General features: G+C 40.8%; 1 protein-coding gene and 1 long non-coding RNA gene across 9 annotated transcripts in view; both read left to right on the top strand.

Annotated features, from left to right (window-relative positions):
* FNDC3B (fibronectin type III domain containing 3B) overlaps positions 1–25,664 on the top strand; it is a 320,028-nt gene that overhangs the window by 187,767 nt on the left and 106,597 nt on the right. The gene's annotated exons all lie outside the window — the stretch shown is intronic.
* On the top strand, positions 3,406–24,792 carry LOC118987395 (uncharacterized). The gene is made up of 3 exons (XR_005066557.1): positions 3,406–6,212; positions 14,586–14,589; positions 24,780–24,792. It is a non-coding gene; the product is annotated as an uncharacterized LOC118987395 (long non-coding RNA).

The raw sequence follows: 25,664 nt of genomic DNA, 5'->3' as shown, positions 1-25,664 counted from the left end.
AGCTGCTCTATATTTTAATATTCTCGAAGTTGTAATAGAGTAAATAGATTTGCAATGAAATCTGCGCTAAAATGTTTGCTGACATTTATAGGTTTATAAGCAGTTTGACATTCTGTGTATGACAGAGAGTAATCATTCTGAGTACCTTAAGCTCCTTGCTGTTGTGTGGAAAACATGTTATTGCGTTGGGGAAAGTGACGTCACTCGTGCTATGGGCTTCTGGGAGTGTGTGTTTCACAATGAAAAGAGCTGGAAAATATTTTTATTTCATCTTTAGTTGGAACTCAGTCTATTGTTCCAATGCTCATCACATTATTTGCCTCCTAAAATTCATTCCAAGTGCTACTGTCCACGTGGCTTAGCCATGAGATAGAGGCAGATCGAGCATTATTTTGCGTCTGCTGGCTCATTTCAATAGGAATCTGAGGGGTTTATATGTTAGATACCAAAATAAGTATCCATTTACCCAAATGCATTGAAAATTTATGTCCTGACAGAAATCCGCACACATTAATGTTTGTAGCAGCTTTATTCACCTTGGAAGCAGCCAGAGTGCCCCTCAGTGAGTGAACGGATAAATGAGCTGCGGCACCTCCAGACTGTGGAGCGCGAGAGGAAATGGGCCCTCCAGTCCTGAAAAGGCATGGAGGCACTTTAAATGCATGTTACTGACCGAAACGAGCCCAACGCAAAAGTCTACATACTGTATGGTCCCATCTGTATGATAGGAAGAGGCCAAACTGCGGAGACTGTTTTTTAGATTCTACGTGTAAGTGAAATCATATGATACTTGTCTCACTCCGTCTGACTGATTTCACTTAGCATAATACCCTCTAGGTCCATTCAAATGGCAAGATTTCATTCTTTTTTATAACTGAGTATTATTCTGGTGTGTATTGCACCACCTTTTCTTTGTCCATTCATCTACCAGTGAACACTTTGGCTGCTTCCATATGATAAAAACATCCACAGGGGTGTAAAGGCCAGCATAGGGAATATAGTCGGTAATGATGTGATGACCAGGTGTGGCGTCAGGTGGGTGCTAGACAAACTGGGGTGATTGCTTTGTAAGTTATGTAAACGTCTGTTATATACCTGAAACAAACATAATCTGTGTGTCAGCTATAAAGGAAAAAACAATTATTTTTTAAAAATCTACAGACAGTAAACAGATTCACAGTTGCTGGGGGTTAAGAAGGCAGGAAGGAGGGATGACAAGACAGAGCACTGATAACTTTCAGGTCTGTAAAACCATTCTGTATGAGACTGTGATGCTGGGCGCCTGTCGTTACACCTTTGTGAAAACCCATAGCGTGTACCCCACCAAGAGATACGTGTACCCTAATGCGAGTTACGGACATTGGGTGATGGTGACGTGTCAGTGTGTGTTCATCAGTTGTAGCAAATGTACCGCTCTGGTGTGGGGTTTTCATAGGTGTGACAGGCAGTGTGTATTTGGGGACAGGGCATATAAGAGTTTACTGTGAAGCTAAAGCTGCTCTAAAAAATAGTCTATGAAATAAATATGTGAGGAAACTGAGGACAAATCAGATGAAGACATTAGTAGGTTTGTCCAGGAAAGAATCCTGCAGAATTGCTTCTGTGGGCCGGGTAGGAGGCTGCGACTTCTGGTTGCCAAAATAAGGAGGGAAACGTGAATCAGCTGGAGCAGGCGAACAAAGGCACCTTTTACTCGTGTAGTCCATTGTATTGTTCATGTACCAGTCCTTAAAAAAAAAGATTTTCTAAATTTATTTTTAGAGAGAAGGGAAGGGAGAGAGAAGGAGAGGGAGAGAAACGTTGATCAGTTGCCTCTGGTACATGCCTGGTCAGGGGACCCAACCTGCAACCCTGGCACGTGCTCTTACAGGGGATCGAACCAGCAACCTTGTGCTTTGTGGGACTGTGCCCAACCAACTGAGCCCCACCAGTCGGGACCATGTTTCAGTCTTGTCTGCCCTAGAGTGTAGTTGTTGGCTGCAAAGGTCCCCAGAAGGCTTTTTTCCCTGCCTTCTTGTAAATGGGAGCATTCTCCCAAAATATCTTGTGCAGCTGACTTGTATGTATACCCAGAAAACTCATAATTCTCAAATGTATAACACCATATGATTAATATTAAACTGTAGTTAATACTAGTGTGATCGATCTGTTTCCATTCATATGTGATTTGCACAAGAATAAGATACATACTTAACCATGACATGTGGCTTATGGTATTTTCTGCATTCTACTTAGGTTAAGAACCCCACATTAACAGAGGCCAACCTTTTTACTGCAGAGTTCCCCAGCTTTTGAGGGAATCCAATTGAGTTAATTACCTTTTTGCCACTTAAAAAAGACAAGTGTTAACACAAAGTGGTCAAACTTTAAATTCATAATTGGTCCTGTGATAAAACTAAGTGCACATAAAGAAGCAAGTAATTTAGGTTAATCTGAAAAAATAAGTACATTAAAAAGATGGAGATAAGATTATGTACTGTTGCATCCTGCTTCTTGCTTAATGGTGCTTCAGAAACCCTAGTAGAACTTCAAAAAAATACAGATTCTTCAACCTCATTTCAGACCTCAAATCAGAATCTCTGCCGGATCTGGCTTCCTGGGTTTTTGTTTCTTTAAAACTTTGTATTTATTAATTAATTTATTTACCTGTCTATCTGTTTATTTATTTATTATTAGTCTCAATGGGTGTGACGGTCAGCCAAGAGAACTAATATTAAGGGTGGTTATGGAAAGTGTTGTTGACGACATTGTGCCCAATGTGATGTAGGAACTTAGTTTAACTAAGCAGTCCCTCTACCCACCTCCTAGCAATGTGCCTGGTAGGTAGTAGGCACTCAGTAAATACTTGTGGGATGAATCCTGTGTTCTTAATTGCTTTGTTTTCCCAAACAGGCCTTCTATTTACTTGAACATGTAGTTATTGTACCATTTCCTCTTCTGGAACAAATTGCTTCATTGCTCAAGGATAGAACTTTGCAGTCAGCTCCTCCCTTCGTTTACGATCGCCTCCAGGAAAACTGCCTAGGCAGGACAGACTCCCACAGTGTCCCCAGAGAGGTGGAGGGTGCCTGTTTTCTTGCACTAACTACCTGCAGTTAATGGTGTGATGTGGGTTTCCCTATAGAGAACAGTTGGGGCTTTGGTATCACACTCAGGCTTTGTTACTTACTATTTGCTTTTAGTATTCCCTGCATCTCTCTACCTTCATCTGCAAAATGGGTATTAAATATAGCCTAGCTTAGTTCTTACAACACCTCAGTATAACAGTTACCCTTATCACTTGAGCATTCTTTTTTTTAAGATTTTGTTTATTTATTCTTAGAGAGGGGAAGGGAAGGAGAAAGAGAGGGAGAGAAACATCAATGCATGGTTGCCTCTTGTGTGACCCAACCTGGGGACCAGGCCTGCGCTCAATCCACTGAGCTATACCAGCCAGGGCTACTTGAACATTCTTATTGTCTTCCTCCTGTAATCTTAGGATCAACCCTTATCCAAGTGATCCCCTTCTCAAAACAGATATCTCTCTAGCCTCCTGTCTGATGGCCTCCCCTCTGCCCTTCATGTCCTTCCCCTGCCCTTCTTCCCTGGTAACCAGACGTGGCTTCCTTCTGCTTAAACCCATCTTACAATTTGAAAGCTAAACTCTGACCACTCCTTCTGAAAGTCACGTTCAGGCTGTCTGAGAGGGGCTGCTACTGGGGCAGAAATCTGGCACCTTCAGCCAGGCTCCGGATTCACCTATCCTACACCTCATTAGGGGATACCAGCGGCTCGGAGGGAGGGAGCACTCTGGGGCCCCTGTAGGGGCACCCTTCTTTGTGGCACCCTGTCTTTGGGTGTCTACTCGCACACTTACGGGCTCCAGTTATGATTCCCTTTGCTCAATGTGATCCTTAGTAGGCCTTCCAGGGCCTACTGCTCATTTTAAGATGTGTGATTATGTTTTCCTCTCCATTCCATTCTCTGTATTAAGTGTAGCTGCAGCTACATGAGATCCAGACATGCCGTTCTCCTCCTTAAGGAACCCCCGTGGTGGTCGCTATTGTCCAGGGAATCAAGTCTGAATTGCTTGCTGTGGCACCTGCCAGCCTCCTAAAGTATGTCCAACCCCGCTACCCCATCCAAAGTTTTCTCCCATTTCATGACGATTTGCCTCATTTTCTCTTCTTGGCCCCTCCTTCAAGAACCAGCTCAGATGCCACCTCCTCTGTGAAGCCTGCCTGTCTCCCCAGGGCATAATAATGCAGGTTATTAGGGAAAAATAGTTCAAGAGTGTTTCTCTTTCTTTGTCCATCATGTGATTGGGGGACGGTCTCTGGGTACTGAGTCCGCAGTCGCTGAGGGACAGGAATAGAAGATGTCCTTGTGTGCAGATCGTTTTGCTAGACCTGGGCCTTGATCCTGTCCTCTGGCCAAGACCCAGTTAGAATTATCCAATTGCTGTTCGTCACAGAGGCTTAACAGGTTTTTCTTGCTCTTTATTGAGAGGAAAGTTTTATGCCTTCCATTTTATCCTTGGTAAAAACCAAAGTGTGTGATATTAAGGAAGTTACCCAGTAGTACACAGATTGTGACTGAAACTCCCCAATTTCCAGCCGAGTTTAGTCCCTTTGGTGTATTTCCTCAGAAAGGACAGTAAGGTTATCTGCTTGAAAAGAGTCTGTGAATTCAGAGTGAAAATCGAATGTCTGGTGAGGACCCACTGGTGGTGGGAGGGCCCTTTTGTGTTGCTGACAGGTAGGTAGGGGCTCACATGAAGACCTCTGGAACCCACACTGCCACGTGGGAAGAATCGGGACAAAACAGTAAGAATTCCAAATATGGAAGAAATGAGGGTATAGCATACTTCTGGCCTTTGACTTTTTGAATTATTGAGAATCCAGAGATTCAGTTACACTTCAGATGAAATTCCACCACATAGAGTCATAGTTTCTGATTGTAACACTGGAAGCCGGTGACAAAAGCATTATTCTTGTGCTGTCTTCCTTCAGAGATCACGAATTGCCTTTGGACTCGAGCTGTAGTTCCTATTGTCAGGGGTCTGTATTCTAATTCCTTCTGAGAAGGTCCTCTCTGACATTGTTTCTCTCTTCCTATATTTTGCTATCACTGCTCAAAAAACTGGGGTCAGAATCTGACCCCAGTGTCTGTTTACCGAAAATGGGTGTGAAAAGTTCATTCATTCTGCAGGTGAGAGTTACCGTAGTGGGTCTGAGACTGTGGACAGTTGCTGGTCCTTGGGGGCTGCCCTTGCCGGACAGCGTGCGCTCCAGGCTGGGGTGCCTGCATCCACCTGTGCGGCCCTGGCAGTATTTCCTTTGTTTGAAAGTTCAGACCTCCTGTTAATAAGGTCCGGGATGTTGGGATCCAGGCGGTTTTCTTTTGGAATCTCTTTTAGTCTTGGCTTCCTGCAAGAGAGAACACTGGTGCTTTCTGCTTAAAATAGGATATTTAGTGGGGCTTTTACACCACATGAGGGGCTGATCTCTTCTTTCACTCACACCCTTTTCTACCCTGTGAGCATACATCCCCCTCTGCATGCTCAGACAGGGTGTTTTGGAAGAGAGTTGGGTTGTGGAGGGGGTAGGGTTCTTTCGTTCTCCTGGCTCCTCAGATACAGTGTGTGCTCTCCTCACTGTGTTTGAAAGCACACCGTTTCTAGATGGAGTTTTTATTATTGCTTCTCTCTCAAGCCTTTGGTGATGATAAATCCTGTGTGTTTTCACCTGTCTGCAGCTGCGGACACGTCCTAAGCATGGCAACGATATCAAGAAATCATGAAAAAAATCATGAGTGAGCTCAGGTCAGTGGAATGTATCCATCTTTCTGCCAAGTACAGTCTGAAAAGTGAAAATAGTTCAAACAAGCCTAAATAACTTATTTTTTAAAGGATAATGTGGACCCCTGGATCAAAATGCAAGAGACATTCTTTTTTGGCAAGAAACTGGGCAGTTCACACACTCATTTTCATTTTAAATGTGAGCTGCCAGGTCTGCCCATCCCCAGTCGTGGAGGCCTCCGAGTGACTTCAGGCTTTGTAGCAGCTGCTTACCTATGAGATGGGAGAGGAGACAGGCCTGGGGACCAAGGCTCTTTTCAGGAGTGTGCTGCTGATTGACAGGTGCCTTCTGACCTGGGCGTTCCCCTCTGAGGGCCAGAACTGCAGAAGTCAAAGTATGAATAACTCTTTTTCTCTAAGGCTCCAGAATGCCGTGTTTTTTTTTTCTCCCATGAGCGGTGTTGACTTTACTGGTACACAGGCAAGTCCGTGGCTCAACAAAGAGAAACTCGTGATCCAAATCATCACTAATGGGCAGGGTGTGTGATTGTATTAGCAAGTTATATCACTTATCCTTTCTTTTTGCACTTTCCCCTGTCTTTATGTTGCAGTCTGGAATGTTTTAAAGGTATTAAGTACATGATTTTTCCAACAGGCAAGATGAGACATTTTTGTCATGTCAATTTAAGAAGTTTTAACTCATTAAGTCATATTTGAAGCTTCACATTTTTTGCCTACATATAAAATGACAAACAGCATGCAAAAACATTATTTGAGTTTCTTTCTGAAGTGAATGTTCACCAGAAGATTGAGGGCAGAATTTTGATCAGTTTCTACCACATGTAGTGCTTAACTCTGTGAAGCCATATTATTTTCTTTGCCCTTTTGCTTGGGAACTGATCACAGAGGCATTTAGATGACATCAGAGCCTGTGTTGGTAAATACATGTGATCAGAGAAAAAACCCTTAAACAGCAGATGTAAGGGATGACGTGGCTTGTTTCTGGTATGTATATAACCTTCAATTTTATTGAATTGAAACTTTTGTATGTCATTCTCTCATTTAACTAAGTTGAATTCTGAATTTAACTGGATCAGAGGTCATCACAAGAAAGGTGCCATGCTTAGAAGCCAAAAAACTTACAAGTAGGAACCTGGTATTTGGTTCCAGATCTGTCAGTTGTGAGCCATGTTCCTTTGGAGAAGATAATTAATCTCCCAAAGCTGCAGTTTCTTCCTGTATGCATAAAATGGAGGTAATTAACAGCTTGTGCTTCACAGGGCTGTCACGAGCTCTTACTACAGTTTCACACTCTTACAACATACTTTAAAAATGTTTAGAAGAGTATGGGTGGAGAAAGACGGTAACTTTTTTCTGCTTGTGAGAACTGCCTCCCGTGGATCACGTTAGCAGAACATGCAGCCAGGAGCACACCCCTCAGAGTGCCAAGAGGCAGGGCACCCTTCAGTCTGGGTCAGTGCTGAGTAACCTTCAGTGCCAAGGACTTGAGATATGAAGGGATTACCAGAGGCATCCAGACCTCCCACAATTATCTTGCCTTTGGCTACCCACAAACAATATGATGAATTCTGGGCAAGAATAAAATTTAGCTTTCTTTCCTCATCTTTACTCTGCCTCACCTCTGGGCTGGATCCTCTTGTGAGCCTGAGGAGAGGAGCATGACAGTCCAGCTTGATTCTGTTTGAACCTGCTTGACACATTGACTGCTTTAAATTACTCTGCTAGATATTAGCAGTGTCGGGAGAAAAGGGGGAGGGTTGGCTGCGTGGAGATGATTTGGGGGATGACAATTTTCTGATACTTACTTTGCTGACACTCACATTTCTTGCTGTAGGGACAGTTAGTTAATCCAGGTGGATAAGCTAATTGGAAACCTACTAAATTTCAAAGTTTAACATTTTTTCTTATACTTCATAAATCATACACCATCATTTCCATATTCTGTTAGTCATATTCCATTAGTCTCATGTCTGTTGTTACATAGTGGAAGGCCTCTACACAGAGGCGCGAATACCAGGGGAGGATGTGGGGGGGGTGGGGGTGGCGCTGGGGTGGGAAGGGCAGGGTGGCATGGCAGCAGCTGGCTACCAGTGGGCAGAGTCAGAAACCATTTCTATGAATAGTCTATCCCAACTAGTCTCAGCATTTGTGATGGAACTTTGGCTACTTTCCAGCTGTTATATCAACATTGATTTGTCACTGTGTCTCCTATAGAATGGTGCTTTAGAATCCTTACATTTAACTACTGTATGTGGAAGCAGGCTATTGAATCTTTGGTTTTATAGGGTCAATAGATTGTAACATGACAATAACAGCCAGTTTTGCAAATGTGCTAATCACAAATCATCCTTTCTGCCATGACTAGTCATGGCTTTAATTTAAATTTAATTTGCCCAAGCAAATACACCACAGTGTAGCAGACCATATTACCCTGTTCCAGTTTTTGATGCTTCAATAAGACCTTAAAATTGTATTAAGAATTGAGCAGAGAACATCAAATGGGAAATGGGAAAGGTCCCTGGGAAACAGTAGTGATACTAGCTCATTGCTTGTGATTTACTCTTTGCAGACAAAGTAAAGGGTATAAATGTCCTTGTAGTTGACTACAAAATTTCTTCTTTTTCCTCTGGTGTTGAATTTTTTGAAAATATGAGGTCCTAACTACTTCACAACTACACCAGAAGAATGGGGGCTTTCCCTATAGAGGCTGTGCTCAGAAAGGGCCCAGAAAGGCTAGGTGACAGTGACGGGATGATTCACCCTCCCCGGGTTCAGGAAGGCTGAAAGGTCAGGAGGTGGGGGAGAAATGAGAAGGGGCTCTGGGGAGCGGGCCCGGAAATCAAAGTAAGTGGCGACACTGGAAAACAAGTGAAATGGAAGGAGCAAACACAGTGGGCAGGGAAGATAAGATGGGCTGCGGAATAAAGGTAATTTGGGAAAAAGCAGAGGCAGAAAATAAGATAGATTTTATGTTCCATTTTTATATATTCCTTCCTTCCCACTTGGTTAACATTTTCCAGGGGAGAGGGGTGCCCCGTTGTTGGTGGTGAGCTTTTTTATTGATTGCTCCACTTGAAGTGAATCTCCCTATAAGTGGACTCCTTACTCTTCTCATTTGGGCTTTCCCAGCACTGCAGTGTACATTGATCTGATAAGCGAATTAAAAACGCAGTCGTATGAAGAACTTTGCAAGGAGGTAGCAGCATATGATATTGAACAAGTATTGGGTTTTCAAATAGCAATCAGTATTGTTAAAGAGATGTTTTAGAGTTTTGATAATAGTTAAAAGCTGGAAATTTAGAAATTTTCCTTCATTTTTTAGTTAAAGGAAATTAAGAGCAAGAAAAGGGTTCCCCTTTACCCTTGGGTCAGTGTATCTGTGTTAAAAGCAGCCTGCTTTTACTGAAGATGCCATGGTTATCAGTCCTCTCTCAAACCAAGGCCACTGTAAAATGCAGTCAGTTCATTCTGAAGAGAAGGGAGGAAGTTCACTTTCACTTGGCTTTTATCTGTAATAAAAAGGAGTATCGATCGCACTTATTATATGCCTGAGCCTTGCTTTGTTTTCTTATTAGAACTATCTCATTGTAGCCCTGGCTGGTGTAGCTCAGTGGATTGAGCGCGGGCCTGTGAACCAGATGATCGTGGTTCGATTCCCAGTCAGGGCACATGCCTGGGTTGCAAACCGGTTCCTTGCAGGCCAACTACCAGCAGGGGATGCACAAAAGGCAACCATACATTGATGTTTCTCTCCCTCTCTCCTTCCCCTCTAAAAAATAAATAAATAAATAAAATCTAAAAAAAAAAAAAAGAAGTATCTCATTGAAGCAAATGAGGGAGTAAGAGAAAAAACTAGGCCCACCAATCATTTTTTTAATTTTATAAATGAATTTATTACTGTTACTCTTAACTCACACGGCAAACTTACATTGGCCTCTTTTTTGCTAGTATTTGAAAAGACTGAAAAGGATTATATGGAACAGTGAGATCCTTAAAATGAAGAGCAGTGAAGAGACTGCCGTATTTTAAGTTCACTTAGTTCCTCAAAACTATTTCAGTATTTTGCCAAGCACATTAAAAAATAATATTTAGTCTTTCAGGAAGATTTATCTGTATGTGGAATGTGGCTTCGAGGGTTCAAGGAACTCAATAAGATACCGGCATCTCTTGAAAAGTGCTTAAAAATCATGTGTTACCCAAGTGAAAAATGGTTATCAGTGCCATAACTCTTTAGCTCTGAGGGTTTTGGGTTTTTTTTTTTACATTTTTAAACACACTGATGCCATTAATATTATTTACTGCTCACCCTGTCATCTGCAAAAGGATGGCTCGAATTCAGTTTTAGGCAGTTTTTAATTTGAAACTATATTTTGACGTTGTTTAAGGTTTCCCTGTTTATAAACTATTATTATCCGTAGATTTGACTCTCTGGGTTTAGTGGACTTGGCACCACCCAGACTGTCGTTCATGAGGGCAGAACTGTCTTTTTTTTTTTAAAGATTTTATTTATTTATCTTTAGAGGGGAAGGGAAGGAGAGAAGGAGAGAAACATCAGTGTATGGTTGCCTCTCGTGAGTCCCCCGCTGGGAACTGGCCTGCAACCCAGGCATGTGCCCTGACTGGGAATCAAACCACGATCATGTGGTTCGCAGGCCCGCGCTCAATCTGCTGAGCTACACCAGCCAGGGCCAGAACTGTCTTTATTAAGCTTGATAAGTCCCTACTTCATTAGTATTTTATGAAGGAAAGTGTATCTTTTAGGAAGTACAGATATATACATTATAAGATTTCCTTCTGATTTGCCTGATTCTGCAGTGCATACACCCCTGTTTTCTCCATCATTTCTTTTAAGTAATTTCAGGGCCAGTTGGTTACCGTTCTGTGGCCGTGCTGGTACCCACAGTCAAAACGTGAAATGAAGTAACAATCTTTTGTACATTGGCCTCTGTACTTCAGCTTTCAGGACTTCAGTTTTCTCAGCTTGAAAGTCTGTGGGATGTTTTATAGATTCTCACTTATTCTCCTCCTTCCCCTATTGTATACTTTTATTTGTCCCTTGCTTTTTAAAATTCTGTGATTTCTCTTTTTCTTCCCCATCCTGTATGACTTGGAGTCCATCACCTGCCATATTTATCATTGGTAGTACTACAAATGGACTTTTAAAATCCAGAACTTTTTATTTGTTCATTCATTCATTCATTTGCTATTGGCAGAGTTAAATTTTTCCTCTCTTTCAGTGTCAGGAAACGGTAAGAGAAAACTGAACAGCAAGGAATGCGGATGATTCATCCACTGTAGGCAGCGTATCGAAAGTGATATTTTGGGGGAGCAGAGGGTCAGTTAGTTGTGTGTTGAAGGGAGGATATACTGGATTTTGCAAAGTTACCATGAAATAAAATGGAATAAACTTGCAGTGCCCAAGATGTTTACTGGAAATGGTGGCCAGAGTCATATTGATTAATGCTGGTGAAGAGACACCAAAATGGAAAATAAGCCATTCCTAGACAAGTGGTAGTCATAGGTGACAATTATGTTAATTATACTTTAGTTGGCGGGTTTTCTTCCTGGAAAATTACTTTTTTTTTTTTTCAAGAGAAATTTGAGGCATTTGAGAATTGGATATTTTGTGGAAACTTGTGTGTCATTTTTCAGTTTTATCCAATTTCATAAGTCTCCAGGAGATTTTTTCAGACCTAGATTTATGGACACTGTACATATTGTCGGCCACCAAAAGAACAAGCTCCCGTCTGGCTTATTGGAAAGTATATTATCCGTCATTCTCCTATAGTGTTTTGAGCAGATGTTCCCTCAGCATCTTCGAACCATTTTAATGCACAAGCTGGGGAGAACAGGACATCAAAAGAAAAAGATTGGCCGTAACTTCTGAGACTAGGAAACTGCTTTGAGCAGGGGTAAATGTCCGTAATCTCAATCTTTATTATCCCGGTGCTAAATTTGGGATAATAGAGTGTAGTGACCTAGTCACTGTCAGACCCCAAAAATTCAACAGCAAATGACAGTTCTGTATTACTAGGAGAGTGGATTAGAAAAGTTTATGATAAATTCTAACACAGTCCTGGCACATATGAGGAACTCAGTTCATTTGATTTAGCTTGATTTTCTTTACTCTCTCTGTTCACACTGGAATGACTGCACAGTGGAGCACACCTTTGACAGGCTGCATGTTAGTTTCCAGCTAACAAATTACCACAAAGTCAGTGATTTAAATAACAGAAAGTTGTTTAAATAGTTGTGGAGAGAATCTGGAGAATACAGTTTTGGAGGTCAAAAGTCCAAAATCAGTGTCTCCGGGCTGAAGTCAAGGTGTTGGTACAGTCAGGCTCCCCCCCCCACCCCCCCGAGAAGCTCTAGGAAAGAATCTGTTCTTCTTTGCCAGCCTTTGCTTGTGGCTGCATTAATCTCATTTTCAAAACCAGCATCTGCAAATCTCTCTCTGCTCCATCTTCACATAGCTTATTCCTCCATATATGTCGAATCTATAATTTGAGCATATGTATGATTTCATGTAAGACCCACTCAGATAATCCTGGATAATTTTCCCATCTCAGCATTCTTAATCCCAGCACTTTGCCATGTTGGATAAACCTCAGAGATTCCAGGGATTGGGGGCCATTTTCAGCCTACTGCAGACTACTTCTAGTGTCCCCCAGCTAGAAACCTGGCCAGAGCCAGCCCACTGTCCTCCACAGTGTTTAGGTCTGATTGATGTATCACCTGACTCTGCTTAGCACCCACCACAGGCTTTTCTGTGAGTTACTGTCAATATAGACATACAAGAGCAGCACCGAGTACTGTCTGTAGTAGTCACGCAGGTCAGGAATCATTGAGCAGAGCCACCTCCTCTCTTGATGGTAGCAGATGCATCAGGGAAATCTCTTCACAGTAAATTAAGCTAATTGAGGCGAGTTGATTGAATCCTGTAACAATTGATCACTTTAGGTGTGGAAATAGGAGTGAGCTAACTTGTAGACTTGTATGTGTATATATACATGTTCCATGGTGGATATGTATTTTTAGGACATATTTCATGGGAGCTAAATGACAGGATCTATATATTCCTTTAAAGATATGAATAGTGGAGTTAATGGCATTTCCCAAAAAGAAGTGAAAGGAACCTCTCTTAATTTGGTACATATATTGTCTTCAAAGAGGGAACTAACATAGTTTTTCCCTAGCATGAGATAAAACTCACAGAGCTTTCAAAATCTTTTTTAAAATTTTATTTTAATTGTTGTTCAAGTGCAGTTTTCTTTTACTCCCATCCCAGCCCATCCCAGCTTTGAAAATCTTAATGAATATAATGATTCCATAATAGTTAATAGCTGTTACAGAGTTACTCCAAGAAAATTCCATAAGAAAACTGATGCTTGTTAGCCATTGCCTGGATGGCCAATGCTACTGACTGAGTACATACATCCTTTCCTTGACAGCTATTATCTAGGCAGGGTGTAATAATCGGTTTAATTTTGGAAATGGACCCCAAGGTATCACGAAGGTGAGAAATTCTAAAGCCCTATTATTTGCCTTGCTATGTTTTTAATAATTATTGCCTGGTGTAATGAAGTTGTGTCTTAAAGATTTCATTTTTTACCCTTGTGTGGGTGTTTTGCCTAAAATAGAAAGACAGAAGATTTTAACTACATATGTGATAGTATTGGGTTGGCCAAAAAGTTCATTTAGGTTTTTTTTTTTCCCATACGATGGCTCTAGCAGTGCTTAGTTATCTTTACCTTCATTCAAATCAGTTTTTTTAGGTTGTATTGTGACACCTGTCATATCAGTGCACATTTTAAAAATAACTTATCAAAACTGGTGAATTCTTTTAATATGGAAGATGGAAGAATATATGCAACATTTTTGGCATGTTATGCTTTATTATTTCAAGGAAGGCGAAAACACCGGTGAAACACAGCACAAAAATTTGTGCCGTGTATGGAGAAGGTACTGTGACTGATTGAATGTGTCAAGAATGGTTTGTGGAGTTTCTTGGTATTGTTGACATTTTGGCCAAATAATTCTTTGCTGTGGGACAGTCCCATGCATTGGAAGATGTTTAGCAGCACCCCTGGCCTCTACCCACTAGAAGCCAATAGTGGGAAAGAACCGACATACTCAAAATGCCCAAATCAGTAAAGTTATTGGTAAAAATGAAAAATGTGTCTTTTATTTCATGAAAAAAACTAAATGGACTTTTTGGCCAACCCATATTATAAATCATTTAAGATTCTGTCCTTTTCCAGAATTCTGTGAGTTTATGAAATTGGTAGGGAATTGTGTGTGTGTGTGTGTGTGTGTGTAAATATAGATATCAAAGTCAAGCATATATAACTTTATAGTTTAAAATTCAGCAAATCATTGCTTGGATGAACAAAGTAATCAAAACTGTATGTGTTGCGGGCTTCAAAAGTTTCCTTGGACTGCTGTTATAGGAGTCCTAAAATAAGAGGTTGAGAGTAATAAAGTTGGGGTACGTGAAGAAACAAGAATATGATAGGAAAAAAGTTTTGACCAACATGAGGATGCAGCTGGATTTTATAGTATGAACCAAGGTCATACAAGATTACACGTGTCAGAAGGCAGCAGGTACAGGTGCCATGGAAGTAAGTGGGAAATCAAGAAATGGAGGGTGAAGTTCCGGTCCAGTACCATGAGTCTTCCCTGTAGCCAGGTTCCAGCTGTATCAGATGTGCTAGGTTAGTGGTATTGCTGGGACCTACTAAGAGGGAAGAGAACCCAAGGGAACGATGCCATGTCTCCTCTCTAGAATAGTTTCTCCAATCTTACTTTCAGTGAATTTAAGACATGAAATCTGTCTATTTAGGTCCTTTAACTTTGTGCATAGTTATAAGCCTTTAGGTTTAGCTTCTTACATGTTTTTTCCATTAGAGTATCAATCACTTACAGCATATACTGTGCCCTGCCAGTTCCTTTGGAATCAATTTAAATGAGCAAAATAAAGGAGTTTGGGAAAAACCATTTAAGTATGTCTGGTAAATTGTTTTACTATTTGAGGACAGCTCTGGAGACTGAAATACGTTTTCCACTTAGTAGAATTTGGCCTTTTTTGTGAGCCACCACATTCATGGAAATATGTTGAAATCTTAAACGTAGAGAATATGACTTACTGCTTTTGGTATTACTTGCTGTCTAGAATAATGTTACAGGGTATGCTACAGTATATCTCTAATCAGCAGCATTCAAAACAAGGATGACTTCAGACTACGATGAAGCATGCATATCATGATTTAAAGCTTTCTTCCTGTTTTGGATTCTTTAGATTGTAGAGCAAGTATGCTGCAAACCCTTGCTTTTCTATGGGTCTAGAAAATCACATTGATTATTGCAAAACAAGTGGTAGGTTTCTGTGTATCTAAAATACATTTCATTAAACATGGCTTTCCCCTTAAATTTCCAACATTATTCTAGTGCTTATTTTTTAAAGTCTTAAATTTTTTAGAGCGGTTTTAGGTTTACAGCAAAATTGAGAAGGTCCAAAGCTTTTCCTTGTTGATTTTCCAAATCAACACTTGTTGATTTTTAAATCTCTGTGTGTGAATGTACACCTGCATAGAGATTTTATTCACTGAGTCGGTCTCTCTGCTTTAACTTTGGTTTCCTTACTATTCATTTTTCACACAGTAGCCAGAGGATCTTACTAAAACCCCTGTGTTTTCTTTCTGAATGTAGCATAAAGTTCAGACTCTTTATGCTTCTTTCAGCGTTCTGCATCAGCTGACTGCTTTGCTGCCTCAGCTCCTTCCAGCCCTGCTTCTGCTCCCTGGGCTGTAGACACGAGGCTTTCTTTCCAGTACGGTAACCTGCTGGGCCCTGCCTGTCCCAGGGCCTTCGCTCTTGCTGTTCCTGAGCCCTGCAAGCTCTCTTGCTGCTCATCCTTCCTGGAGCAGCCCCAGTGCTTCAGAGTCAGAAAGGCCTTCCCTGACTATTCCATTACATTATCCTTGAAAAATATTCATCACGGCACCCACCCCTTGCTGACCTCATAATGTTTGTTTCATGTATGTCTGTATTATCTATATTCTCCCACCAGAGTTCACCCCTTGAATGTACAGGAAACAGATTGACATCAAAGTTCAAGTGCAGAGCTCATTCAAAGGGACTTCCAAACATCTTTTATAGATAAGAAATGCTGAATTTTTTTTAATTAAAATTTTTTCATTTTACAAGGCTTGGCTTAAAATACAAAATTCCAATTACTGGAAAGAGTTACCAGATAGTTCATTATGCGGTTTGCGTGTGCCAGAATCACATGGCATGTAGTGCAAAATGCTTTTTGGAGAAACTGAACAGGCAGGTAAGAATTTTATGCTAAGCCTATTTCATCCCCACAAGTGACGCTCTTTCCCTATAAATGAAGTCTTATATTTTCTTTCTGCCAAATGAAAGTAATAAACTGTCCCTCTTGCGGTCCCTCTTCCCCATTTTTGTTCGGGAGAATTAGCCTCTTTCGGTGGGTGCAGAAGCACTTTTGGCAATCCAGGATTTTCTGCTACCATTAGCTCGTACCCTTCCGTGGAACGTGCACTTTCTGTGTTCCCTGTCCAGTTTGCACTGCTTCCTGTGATTCATAAGAGTTAAAACCTCACTCCGGCACTCGTCACTGCATGTCAGTGAAAACATTTTGGAATATTAAAACACAGTTTTAATACGGAAACTGATTCAACCTCTTGTTTGAAACTATTGAATATTTCTCCCATAGTGCGGGGATGTTTTTTGGACAACAGCTCTTAGTAGTTTGATTCTCTTAGCACTTTTATTAAATTATGTTTAAAAAATGGTATAACTTTTGTATTCCTCAGCATCTTTGGCAATCAGAATGGTTTTATATGTTCTTGTTATGTTGAAAGAGGATGAAAGTACACTTTTCCGATTGTAGGGACATGCTGTGGAACCTTTCTGGCCACTTTGTACTGGTGCTGGGGGCTGTTTGCTCACTGGTTCCCGCTTGGCTCTTCCACCCAGGGCCACCTCCACTGGTCTCTTAGGAAGGAGCTCTTAAGGAAACCTCAAGTCTCTGCCAGAAATAAAAATGGGATTCATCATCTTCCAAATGTTAATAAAATGAGACACAGAACAACAGGTTCTACTTTGAAAAGTATTACTGGAGACTCCATACGCATATGAAAGCCTTCTCGACCAGGTAATACATTGACATTGTGAAACCAGGGCGGACTCCACCCTGCTTCAGAGAGCCCTCTCATAACAGCATTCTAGGGAAGGAAGCCTCTGACCTGTAGCCCAGGAGATAAGCCTGCTCTGGTGGAAGACACGTGAATAGGAGGCAACGCCTAGCCTTCACGACATTGTCACCTGGGTCCGGATCACTGCTGGGTTTAAGCAGAGACCTGTAATTCCAGCTTTTTCTCAAAAGATTTCCGCAGTGTGAACTAAAGGTATCATAGACATGTCATACAAGAGATATGACAAGCCTGTGTTTGCATAGAAGCCAGCTTGTCACCAAGCTTGGAACCCGTAAAGGAGTCATTCCTCCTCTTCCACTCTGCAGTAACTCTGTAAGGGTGCGGGCGGAAAAGGCATTTCAGCGTGTAAAGTGATAAAACATAGTCCCATGAGTCTTGCTTGCATCTTGAGTAAAATTTGGGTGTTTTCTCTAGTAAAACACCTTTTCTGTTCTTGACTTGAGCCATGATGACACCTGTGTGGAGCCTAACTAGGAAGCGCTGTAAGACCACAAGGAAGAAGCAGCTGAGCTCTGTGACCACAGAGCGCTCACAGTGCCAGGACTTCGTCTCTGCTTGGCGACCAGAAGGCAGAGGCTATGCCTTGCAGTGGGGAAAAGGGGTGACTGCTGCAGAATTCATGACCTCACTGTAGACACAACTGGGCATAATTATTTTTAGATGTTGCCTTTTGTAAGTTTTAGAGAAATTTAAATTTTACATTTCAGGCTTGTATTTTTATTTGAGCATTTGGGCTTTGCTGGACAGCATAGAACCCTAAAACCTCAATGGGATGATTTTGGATCCTTCTTAATTTTTTTCTTCCCCATTCTTAGTCTCTCTTCACACTTCCTTTCATTCTTCTGAAAATGAGCACCTGCCAGTGAAATCAACTTTATTCTCCTTTCACTGGAGACTGGTGTCTGAAAATCAGTCCTGGCACCTGATGCAGAGCGAAATTTGGAGGACGCCTGGATTCTCATGGAGTCGTGCAGGCTGAAGTTATTAAAGGGGATTAGGGACCACAGCTGGTGAGCAGATGGAATGCTTATAATTTCACCATCTTTAGGTAGCTGTAAACCCGAGTCTGCACAAAGCCCATTTGCTGTTTCTCTAGTTCATTTCACTTCATCCTGCTGGAATATAACCCTGGTCAAATGGAATACTTTAATTCTTATACCTGATGAGTGGTCACTCACTTAGGTGACATCATGTAAAAAAATTTTTGAAGATTTTATTTATCTTTAGAGGGGAAGGGAAGGAGAGAAAGAGAGAAATATCAATGTATGGTTGCCTGTTGTGAGTCCCCTGCTGGGAATTGGCCTGCAACCCAGGCATGTGCCCTGACTGGGAATCGAACCGTGATCATGTGGTTTGCAGGCCTGCGCTCAATGCACTGAGCTACACCAGCCAGGGCTGACGTCATTTAAAATTTTGGTCATGCAATTTCTTACTCAATTGCATTTTAGTAACCACTACTTAATAATGTACTTAAACGAAGCTTAGTAGGTGGGGAGAAGAGAATAAGACTTTTATATTTTACTCCAAATGTGGAAATGAAGACTAGTTCACGACAATACTAACAATGTAGTGCAGTTACATCATGGCGAAGAGTAGCTCACAATAATTACAACTAACAGCTCAACTATTTGCTGCTTAGAGAACTTCTTGAATCCGTGTCCTCAGCTCTTTTTCTATTCATCCATTCTGCATGCAGTCAAACATGTCACCTAGACCAGCAGCTGCTCTGCGACCTAACTGTAGACACTCTCCCTTCCTGCCCAGTGTTCTGTGTTTGTCCTGGCTTATTAGGATAATGTCGGGGCCATGTGTGTGTACAGAGCAACTGTCAGCCTCCCTGGAAGCACAGGCCTGGGCCACGCTCTTTGTGGGAATTTGGTGTTTCTCCTGCAAATCAAAACATTTGTGAGACTTTTGCTCTGTGGCTGTAACAGAATGTCGAATTTGAAGCTTTACTAATACAAAGATACTAATTTATACCTTAGTGGTTGTTAACTTTAAGAACAGAATTAGTGTCCACTAGGCATCTTAGCTTACCTAGACTTCTTTATGCCAACTGAAATATTTCAGAAAATTGACTGCTGTTCTTTTCAGCTAATGCTGAGTGTCTGAAAGTGTGGAAAAACAGCTGGAGCCGTAAATAAGTTGAGTAGTGTGGATACACTCTGTACTGGCTGACATGGAAGAAAACAACACGCAGATGATTCAGGTGGTGCCACACAGCAAACAGCTGTTTTACGGTCCACCATAGTTCCTGTTCCTTTGGAGCCAGTATGCACTTCTTCTCTAAAGCCACAGTCAGCTGCAAAAATGTTATAATGTGTTTTGGAAGCAATTACTACGTAATTGTGTTCTAGCCTCAAAATATCAATATATGTGGGGTGAGGGAAAAGAGGGTGAATACTGTGTTACTGGTGCATTGGCACAGAACAGTCAGTAGAATTATCATAGGAAATGGTCTTTTTTGGATCAGCTTTCCAGATGATTTTCAGTAGCTTCTTTTTGAACTTCTAAATTGGCCTTCTGTAATTGGATATGACCTCATGTGGAAGCAGTAGCATAAACACATTTTAACTTCCAGTGCAATTATTTTGTACTGAACCAAGGGGTCTAGCTCTCCCTTCAAGCTGGTAGATTTGTTTATCTTGCACAAGTAAAATTGTCCTCCCCAGCATTCCCCTGTTCCCTTGGGACATAGGAGATGACAGGATAAGAGGATGTTTTAGAAGTCCTCTACGAAACAATAGAGTTAGACTGAGAATCAGAAGACCTAGGGTTTAGAGTGGGTTCTTCTAGATTTGCCTATGTGATGTTGACCAAATTCTTAAAATCTCTACTTTGTAGGATCCCATTTGTAGGTAAATGGGAAAATAATACCAAATATATATTTGCACGTGAATGATACATGTATTAGGTTACTAGGGCTGCCATAACAAAGCACCACAAACTAATTGGCTTAAAAAAGTATCTGTAGTCTCACAGACCTGGAGGCTGGAAGTCCAAGACCAAAGCCTCGCACAGTGGCTCCTTCGGAGGGCTGTGAGGAAAGATCTGTTCCAGGCCTCGCTCCTTGGCTTGTAGATGACTGCCGTGTCTCTGTGTCTTCACATCACCTCCCTCTACGTGTTTGTGTTGAGATTTCTGCCTTTTAAAAAATACAGTGGTAGTTCGGTACGTGTCATTAATTCATTCTGGAACTCATGACGAGGGCCAAAACCAATGAGCCGTGAACAATGAAGCATTTTCTCTTGTGGGGCAGCATCGTAACTCATACAAGTTCTAAGAAGCAAGTGAGACAAGTTCCAAGCAATCACCGTGTGCGGAAACATTTTTTTCTAGTCAAAATGCGATGAGGACAGGGTTTGATGGGTTCTGAAGCTGACGAGTACCCAGGTATGATTGTACATTAGTCATGTTGCCTTTGGTCCACTCAAATGACCTTATTTTAACTTAATTACCTCTGAAAAGACGTTATCTCAGAGACAGCCCCATGCTGAGGTGCTGGGAGTTAGGACTTCAATACATGGATGTTTAGAGAAACACAATTTAGCCAATAACAATGAATTACAAAGACTTATGGAAATTAAAAGGTATGTTATTATACTATAGTTTATACTTCTTTGAATTGCTCTGGTTATTTGAAATAATTTGATAAAATTTTATTACAGTAGACACATTGATAGGGAAAAAATCAGGTTTTTTTCTTTAAAACCTAAAACTTAAGATTCATCAGTGTTTTCATTTCTTATGGTGAATTTGCAAGTGAAAAGATAACATATTTACTCTGTAGGAATAAGAAGAAACTGTAGTGTACATACCATTCTGGTTCCTATCTCTTAGAGACACCTTTTATTTTTATTCTTTGACTGTTAGTTGTGGAGGGGTATTAGGGAGTTTATTGGGAAGGTGTTAGTAGGAATTGATGAGTTAAATTGCTTATTGCCAACAAGATTAAACAATCTAAATTAACCTTTTGTTCAAGGGTCAGTAGACTTGCGTAGAAGTTAAACTTTGAGCAAATGGCAGTGTGCTCAAAAGTGTCCAACTCTGCTAGATGCTTGCTACAGGTGGTGAGCCAGAGGCAGAGGCCACGGTGGAGCCAAGTAGGGCTTTGTGGGCCTGAGAGAGCAATGCAAAGAATGAGATCTCTCAATGGAAAATGCTGAGCTTTTCATTCACTGGGATTGCAACTGGAGGGCTGTTAATTATGGGAAGAATGGCAACCAGATGGTCACATACTCCTAAGCAGAAAGCAAAAGGGTAGTCAGGGCAGTTGGAAGCATGCATTAAGACTGCAATAAGGGAGACTTGCAAATACTTTTGCAGGTCAAACTTTTCTATTAGGCTGAGTAATTAGTGGCATAATAGAGTCATCTCAAATGGTTCTTTTAGGGACGCACGATTTGTGCACACAAAAAACTATTGTGGAGCAGGAAAACTGGAAAACAACTAACTTGGCTACATAAACCTAAGACATTTTAGCCTCTAAAAACAACTTTGTGCATCCTGATTTGATTTTCTGAAATAAGATTAGTGTGTGGCAGATTAAAAAGTTACCACTAGTAGATATAATGCATTCTCCAGGATACCGTCCAGAGTGAGATCCAAGAACTTTCAATTGCTTAATTAGTAAAGTGCATAGCTGCATTTTTATCTTCACAGCAATTGTGATGGCATTATTGAGATTTTTTCCCAGGCCAGGTGTTAGTTTTAGCTGTAGAAGAAATATTTCTAATCCATACCAAATTTAGAGTTCTTATGAATTTACTTCATAGGTGCATACTAGTTCCCTGTGCAGAAATATAGATTTACAGATTTTAGACAGTTTTGTTAGAATGTGTTTTTAACATACAATTGTGATCTATCAAGGTACCTTCCTGTGCAACTCTCTTTACCGTGACATCTATCGTGTGCTTGTTCTAAATACTTAGAGACTAAAATGATAGTACATGCATTTGTGGGTAATGTTTCTCTGAACACGCATTGAGTCATACACTCAATAAATGTTCCTGTGTAAGGCACTGAACTAGGCACTAGGGAATCAGTGACACCCTGAACAGATGTGATTCCTGTGCTCATAAAGCTTATCTTTATTATTTTGAACAGGAACATGCAGTGGGATATATACTCACACGTGGAGAGGAGGATAGGATGTTAGGGGAGAGTCCGTCTCTCAGCAGAGGCATGAAGCGGGTGAGAAGAGGCAGCCAGACCAAGGAGGGAGGGGTAGACTTGTGTGTGTTCTGTACGGTCCTTCCACTCTTGGGTCACTCTTGTCTGTCACAAGTTAACCTTTTACATTTTGGTGTTTTATAGTAGAAATTTTATCATTATATTCTCCAGGAAATTATTTTAGAGTCATTTGGCTAGATGAGAAATTGTACATTTTAATGTAATTTTGAGAGCTATATTTTAAATCATTTTTAATATAAAAAGATATATTTTTATTGTTGTTCAATTACAGTTGTCCCCATTTCCTCCCCATTGCTCCCCCCTACCCGTCCAACTCGCACTCCCAAAGACAATCCCCTTACCATTGTCCCTGTCCATGGGTCCTCTGTACGTGCTCCCCTTTCTCCCATTATCTCCCCCACCCCTGCCCTGTCAGTGTGTTCTTTATTTCCATGTCTCTAGTTCTTTTTTTGCTCATTCATTTGTTTTGTTGATTAGGTTCCACTTACAGGTGAGATCATATGGTATTTCTCCCTCACCGCCTGGCTTATTCCACTTAGCAGAATGCTCTCCAGTTCTATGCATGCTGTTGTGAGGATAGGAGTTCCTTTCTTTCTGCTGTGTAGTATTGCATTATGTAAATGTATCATAGTTTTTTGATCCACTCATTTATTGATGAGCACTTAGGCTGTTTCCAGCACTTGGCTCTTGTAAATTGTGCTGCTATGAACATTGGGGTACATAGGTTCTTTTGAATTGGTGTTTCAGGATTCTTAGGGTGTAATCCAGCATTGGAATTGCTGAGTCAAAAGGCAGTAACATTTTTAGTTTTTTGACAAAATTGCATACTATTTTTCACAGTGGCTGCACCAGTCTGCATTCCCACCAACAGTGCACTAGGGTTCCCTTTTCTCCACAACCTTGCCAGAACTTGTTTGTTGATTTGTTTATGATGGCCATTCTGACTGGTGTGAAGTGGTATCTTATTGTGGTTTTAATTTGCATCTCTCTGATGGCTAGTGATGCTGAGCATCCTTTTATATGCCTGTGGGCCATCAGTATGCCCCCTTTGGAGAAGTGTGTGTTCAGAAGTGTGTGCCCATTTTTTAATTGGATTGTTTGTCTTCGTGGTGTGGAGTCCTGTGAGTGCTTTATATATTTTGAAGATCAAACCCTTGTCTGAGGTATCATTGGCAAATGTATTTTCCCATACAGTTGGTTCCCTTTTTATTTTGCTGATGTTTTCTTTAGCCGTGCAGAAGCTTTATAGTTTGGTGTAGTCCCATTTGTTATTCTTTATATCCCTTGCTCTAGGGGACATCTCAGTGAAAATATTATTGCGTGGGGTTGTTTAAAATTCTCCTGTTTACGTTCTCCTCTAGGGCTTTCATGGTGTCACAACTTATATTTAAATTTTTTATCCATCTCGCATTTATTCTGATGTATGGTGTAAGTTGGTGATCTAGTTTCATTTTTTTGCGTGTACCTGTCCAGCCCTGCCCACCCCAACTTTAGGGTAAGGACATCTGTTCTGTTTTTTTCGTTGCTATCTTATCTTTTATATTTACTTCTTGTACATTTTTATTTCTTGTCCAGCTTGGTCCATGACCCAAGTGGCTGGTTTTGCTTATGGGTCCCCACCCCCCGCCCCACCAGGCCTGATGAGCTCACTGTGGTCTGAGGGTTGTATACCTCAGCAGTGAGCAGATGGATACCAGCTAAGAATGACTTGTCACCTGCAGACTCTGGAATGACTGGTATGGCTGGTAAGATGTGCCATTTATATAGCAGGCTCGGGGTACAAGTGTACTATTCTAGTTTTCAGACCTTTTAACCGCATTTTTAAATGTACATGCAAAAGACATTATTCAGGTCTCTGGCTTTCATGTTTTGAACAACAAAGGCAGCCCACTTACACAATGTAGATATCAACTGTGTGGCTCAAAAGAGTCCTTTATTTTATATAAAAAACCAATAATTTAAATTCCAGATAGTTTAATTTTACAAATGACTCAGAATGAGACAGCAGGATCAGTGAATATGATTTTGGTATAGGGTAATTTGCTTGAAAACAACTCTTTCACCTTGTTGACTTCTTTCACATTGACCTTGGATTTGTGGGCTATCTGGTCCTCAGACAATTCATTCTGGAGAAAAATCTCTCTTTGATAGTGTCCTCCATTTAGATGTTCCCTGCTTGGTGGCCCAATCTAATGTTTCATTTTAGTTTATTTTTCAGTTTGATGCATTTAGCACACAGTCCGTTTTCTTTTTTGGTTGGAGCAGATGGTGCTGTCTCTTTTGATTATCTGTTTTTTAAAGGGAAATGTTGATTAGGAGAAATAAGAAATGAAACATGGCCAGATTAAATTGAGAGCAGAAATTTCACAATCCAAGAAGAGCCAAATGCATTCTATGTTTTTCTACTTAAAGTTTACCATGATTCATTTTTAAGTTTATACAATTCAAGTTTGCTATATGTTAAAGTGTTACATAAGATGGCTCTTGGTTTATTGGCTTTATTTTAACTTTAATTTCTGAAAAATAGAGGAACCAGACATATTGAGATCTTTTTCCCTTCTATTCATATTTAAATAGGGGAGAATCTTTGAGTAATTTTGGCTAAATTATACTTGATGCTACTAAAATCTCTCACCTGTGGTCTGCACATTTTCTCATTGTTGGCCAAGTGATCTTAAAACAGAATTTTTAACAGGTGTTCAAAACAGAAGTCTGAAGAGAGTGGACCAAGAGATGCAGAAAACAGCTCAAAGGGCTTCCCATTGGCCACATTTGGGATAATTTTAGCATCTAAAAGAACGGTGGCCCTAGGATATTACAAATTTTATTGAATTTAAGAAGATAGAATCCATGAGTTAGTAGACAAAGTGGGAGAGGGAACTGATGTACATAGCAGGAATGATAGAATTGGAACATCTCCCCTTTGCAACTAACTATTGATACATTATCTTCTGGCAAAGACCATAGATGTTTACTATAAGCATCAGGTGAAAGAGGAAGAAGACGCTTTGAGGACAGAGAAATATGCTAAGCAACACTGTAACCAAGTGATTGCATCAAAGTGCTATAGAAAATTCGTGTTGAAAATTTTTAGCCTGACTTTAATTACGAGGAAATAGGTCCCACAATCCAGAAAGTGGTATATGCTATAAGAAAAGTGGTCTAGATGCTTCAAAAATCTCAGCCTGAGGAAGGTGACTACATACAAGGGATTTCTGTTCTAGATTGAAGGAGACTAATCTAGGTAACTAATGCAACCTGTGTTCCTTAATTGGGCCCTGGGTTGGGAGCAGTGGGAACATTAAAAACATTATTAGAACAATTGGGGGAATTTGAATAAGGACTATAGATTAGATTTTATCCTGTCGGTGTCAGATCTCTTGGTTGTGATGTGATTGTGATTGTGTATGAGAAGGTCCTTGTTCTTAGGA

The sequence above is a fragment of the Sturnira hondurensis genome, unplaced genomic scaffold, assembly GCF_014824575.4.
Source record: "Sturnira hondurensis isolate 20B ecotype Veracruz unplaced genomic scaffold, ASM1482457v3 Scaffold0005279, whole genome shotgun sequence".
NCBI lineage: Eukaryota > Metazoa > Chordata > Mammalia > Chiroptera > Phyllostomidae > Sturnira > Sturnira hondurensis.
This window is presented reverse-complemented; position numbering and strand designations above follow the sequence as displayed.